Raw genomic sequence first — 5,127 nt, 5'->3', positions numbered from 1 at the left:
TTAAAATCTAAATCGAATCCTGATCGTCTAAATCTTTCAAATCAACGGTCAAGATCTAATCTCCCAAAACCTTCCTATTTTAACACTAAAGCTCCTAACCCTAAAATTTATGCATTCTCCCTCTCTCTCAAACAGATCAGCCGCCACCCTCCCTCTCACCGACGATGGCGAGTCTCCAACGAAAGGCGGAGGAGAGGCCGTTCTTCCTCTCTCACAGCGCCTCCTCTCCTTCTCTCTTCTCCCTCTTTTCTTCTCCGACGGAAGAGCAGCAATGCGAGAACCAGCAGGTGTTGGCTGCCTCCGCTCCTTTTCCGGTGGACAGCAGCTCCGAACCAACGACCAACAGGCTCCACCGGCGGAAAACCAGTTGCTCCGACGACCAGCAGCCGGCGAGAGCAAGCAGCAGCGATGGCGAAACAGAGAGCAACAGCAGCACAGCCTCTGCCCCTCTCTTCTCCGGCGAAACTCGAGGATTGCAACAGCAACAAAAGTCATTTTTCGACAAGAGCTCTAGAGTTAGCACTTCATTTTTATTTTCTGCCGATTTTGAGGTGCCGATCGGATAAAAGACAGATCTGTCCGGGTATGACTTTCCAAAACATCTTGTTGTGCCTCTCATCTATATCTTGTTCTTATTTTTTTTCTCTAAAATTAATTTCAAGATGTGAAATTTGCCATCGTTTTTGTGTAAATGCGTGTACGAGCCTTGGCTTAGTCATAACCTCAAGATTAGCTTATTGTGCATTATAGTTTGACCTTGTGCATTATAGTTTGACCTTGTAGCGCCCCGTTTTTCACAAAATGGACTTTCCTTTCGGATGCACGACCTAACAACTCTTTTGGGTTTTGGAGCAATTGAAGAGTCACCACCTAATGAATTAAGGCGCGTTAGGGCACCTATCTAACCTAAACTAGTCTAGCTAAGGTCAACGAACCAGAGATCAGGGTAAGGGTTCAAATTACTTCGAGGGGAAGGTGTTAGGCATCCCTCGAGGTCCACAAATGTGGGTCCCGGTCGTGTCTCATGCAATTTATGTGGGGGTTATAAGTAGCATTTAAGGTCACTTCATTTATCAATTATTTAAATAATGATTGCTAAGTGATAACTAATTTTAAACAATTAAGATCAATTTATTTATTTACTTTATTAATTAAGCATGCGAAACTAGGTGATAACTTAATACTAAATAACTAACAAAATAAAATTTAAAGAGATAGCGAGAAGATAGGAAGTAGACAAATATATAAGTAAATAATTAACTTTTAATTTTTAAAACTACCCCAAATAATTAATATAAACATATAAAAAGGGTAAGGGAAGGGAGATTCTGAAGGACTTTAGGATCAGCACTCGAATTTTATTTTTTGATAGGCTTCTGTGTAGGGACTGAAAAAATCAAGGTTTGTCGCTTTTAGCCTGAGTCGATGTCATCATATCCGTAGGGCCTAAACTACCCCTACCCTACCACCGCATGCTTTTCGTCTCTAAGAGGTGTCTATCATCCCGACTTAAGATCCAAGAGGCATTAGACTACTATTAGGAAGGGTTTAGACCAAAATAAACTCCTAATAGGCCCACCTAGACACCAAATCAAACAATTTGGACGACCATTTAGCACACAAAGTCTCATATTGGCCTCTAGATTAGTTTACTAACATGCTTGCAAACAACACATAATTAGTGAAGGTCTCATGCTAAGTGTGTGCACATACGAGCATGCACTCCATATAACAATTAATTAACTTAAATGGGTAGAAAATTATTACAAGTCAGGAAGAAAAGGTTATTAGACTGATTTAATAAGTGGCAGAAAAAGTGATTACAAATGCAGAGATATATTTAAAAAACAATGGCAGATTTATTATTAATGCAAAGAAAGGTTAGCAGCTGATTTCAAATGGCAAGACATTGCAGAAATTAATTAATTCAAGCGAGATTTAATCGGGGCAGCAAGTGGCAGATGCAGAAAAGTAATTTAGCAGCTGATTTCAGGTGGCAAAACAGTTTATCAAATGCAAAAAAATATTTCGGGTGGTTCTCATTTTAAACATGCCGAAGGCTATTTAGTTATTTAACATGCTAAAAATTGTAAGAAAACCTATAGATATGCTATCTAAGTGATTATCATGCTGAAAATATTATCGTCCACCGTGTTAAGAAATTCCTATAGGCATGATTTTCTAAAGGATTGATGTAGAAAATAACTAATAACTCGCATTGACAGATAAATCGAAGATGGGAACAGTTCAAGTTCCCTTCTCTAAGTTTGTGGGCACGTTGGAAAATTGCCTATTAAAATTTATTAAAACCTAACTACTGAGTTAACAAGCTGAAGTTATTCCTATAGGCAGAATCTCTAGATAAGGATGGACTGAAATTTAAGCCTATATGCATGATATCTATGCCCAAATAATAAGATATTGAGATCTTATATACATGCTACCTATTGCAAATTACAAACACTAATACGTTATTAGCTAGACATTGATTTAATTTCGAGTTTTAATGACATGCTGAAAATTGATTAATAAACCTATATACATGATTTCTACGTGATTGATAGATTAAAATGTCAGAGCACCTATAGGCATGATTTTCTAAATAAAGTATAAGGTGACAATTATTCAACCTATATGATTTCTACGCCAACATATGAAGAGTAATTACTTTATAGGCATGGTATCCTGAGAATAGTAAAAGGATTCTAATGCAAGCCGATTTAAAAAATCAACATTTTATTTTTATTTTATTTTAATTAATTAAATTTTTATTATTTTAGGGAAAACGGCTGAGTTTAAAATCAAGGAACAAACATGCACTATTTTAGTATAATTAATAGGATGGTCGTGCAAATCCCAATAATTCAATATAATGACCAATTAGGTATTTAAACTCATAAACAACTTCCAAATTATAATTAGACAAGATATAAATGAGTGATTAATGATGACAGTAACTTATTTTATTTTTTGGACAGATCTTGATTAAAAATTATTAGAGGGAACGATCAAACAAAATCACAATCCTATAAGCATGGTTTCTAACATAAATAAGTTACGATAAAAATAAATAAACAAGTAGCATGTAAATCCCTCCCCCTTAGCCGATCCCCAAATTATTTCACATATATAGAGTTAGAGTTTACAAATTATTACAAAAATAATAAAAAGGATTAAATAATACACAAAACATAAATTAAATCGATTAGTCTATTTCCCTCCCATGGCGACTCTTCATGTCTTGAACCTTTAAGTTCAAACCCTGTTAAAGAAAGTAACAATACAACCCAAGTAATATACAACACATGTAATAACAATTATTTTTCATGAACTCAACCAGAATAGGACATACGTATTACTTCAAACAATATATTGCACATAGACAGACATACACATATAAAAGGGAGAAGAGAACTGACCCGAACGCTTCCTTTACTTAATAAAATCCATTTTTGGATTTATGCATAAAAAGTAATTAAGTAGTGATGCAAAACAGAAATTAAATAGTGATGCAAAATAGAAATTAAATACATGTATGAAGAGCACCAACTGGTTAAGCAGTTAAAAAATATATCAGCAATGAAGGCAAGTTGATTCCACACTATTCGACCCGAACACAGCAAAATACTTCTTAAAAGTTCACCCGAAAATCTTTTCAAGCAGAGAGTAATATATATTTTAGTATTTTAGTATGTGAGCACAAGTTAGGATGTGAGAGTGTAGAGGTGTTCCACCGTGTGTTATATGGAATTATGAACCTTATTTATATACAAAAGAGAGGGCACAACATAAAAGGAAAAGAAATAATTAAGGAGACAATTAGAATTATTTTCCTTAAACAAATAATGAATAAAATCAATCGATTTTTACCCAATATGTAATCAAGTGGCAGTTGATTTTTATAATTACGGCAAGAAGGCTAATTTAAAGCATCTATGACTATATAATCAAGAAGACAAGCATTTAACTAAGGCAGGACACAATTACAGCCCAACACAATATTCATATATTAAAATAATTTACCATAATCAGCCAAAATGTTGGAATCCGCCAAATGCTAACTTAATCAATTATGAGGATCATTAGCAAATCAATCAAAGTTAATGATAATATATGCTTACAATAAGAATATTCTAAAGTTAGGTAATTCAGTTAATCAACCTCAATTTAAGCCACAATTAAGTTATTAGTAAAAAAAAGGACATAGTCCAATTAGAATATTAACACGCTCAAGATTCCCAAAATATAGACAAACGAGATTGAGTAGGTGGATACTTACCATCCGTAGCCAAATAGAGCTGTTGGTATAAAAAAATAAGATCATCATATGCCAAGGATTATTAGTAAAGGAAATCAAGGTATCATTCACTGGTTACAATCAACAACCACACATTAATACTATTTCATATAAGAACATGTAATATTCAACCGAAAGAGGAGTAATGTTACAACAATATTAAAGCATTGGACAATTCAGACAAGTCTAGGTGTAATGATACCTCCACAAGGTCAAACTATAATGCACAATAAGCTAATCTTGAGGTTATGACTAAGCCAAGGCTCGTACACGCATTTACACAAAAACGATGGCAAATTTCACATCTTGAAATTAATTTTAGAGAAAAAAAATAAGAACAAGATATAGATGAGAGGCACAACAAGATGTTTTGGAAAGTCATACCCGGACCGGACAGATCTGAACAGATCTGTCTTTTATCCGACCGGCACCTCAAAATTGGCAGAAAATAAAAATGAAGTTCTAACTTTAGAGCTCTTGTCGAAAAATGACTCTTGTTGCTGTTGAAATCCTCGAGTTTCGCCGGAGAAGAGAGGGGCGGAGGCTGCGCTGCTATTGCTCTCTGTTTCGCCATCGCTGCTGCTTGCTCTCGCCGGCTGCTGGTCGTCGGAGCAACTGGTTTTCCACCGGTGGAGCCTGTTGGTCGCTGGTTCGGAGCTGCTGTCCACCGAAAAAGGAGCGGAGGCAGCCAACACCTGCTGGTTCTCGCATTGCTGCTCTTCCGTCGGAGAAGAAAAGAGGGAGAAGAGAGAAGGAGAGGAGGCGCTGTGAGAGAGGAAGAACGGCCTCTCCTCCGCCTTTCGTTGGAGACTCGCCATCGCCGGTGAGAG

General features: G+C 36.1%; 1 long non-coding RNA gene across 1 annotated transcript; it reads right to left on the bottom strand.

Moving 5' to 3' along the window:
• Positions 1-3,024: 3,024 nt before the first annotated feature.
• On the bottom strand, positions 3,025-4,141 carry LOC107058903 (uncharacterized). The gene is made up of 2 exons (XR_001472395.1): positions 3,551-4,141; positions 3,025-3,262 (listed from the first exon to the last, which is right to left on the bottom strand). It is a non-coding gene; the product is annotated as an uncharacterized lncRNA (long non-coding RNA).
• Between the last annotated feature and the right edge of the window lie 986 nt (positions 4,142-5,127).

The sequence above is a fragment of the Solanum tuberosum genome, unplaced genomic scaffold, assembly GCF_000226075.1.
Source record: "Solanum tuberosum cultivar DM 1-3 516 R44 unplaced genomic scaffold, SolTub_3.0 scf00698, whole genome shotgun sequence".
In the NCBI taxonomy this organism is placed as follows: Eukaryota; Viridiplantae; Streptophyta; class Magnoliopsida; order Solanales; family Solanaceae; genus Solanum; species Solanum tuberosum.
The sequence above is the reverse complement of the archived record's forward strand: the minus strand, read 5'-3'. Positions and strand labels throughout refer to the sequence as shown.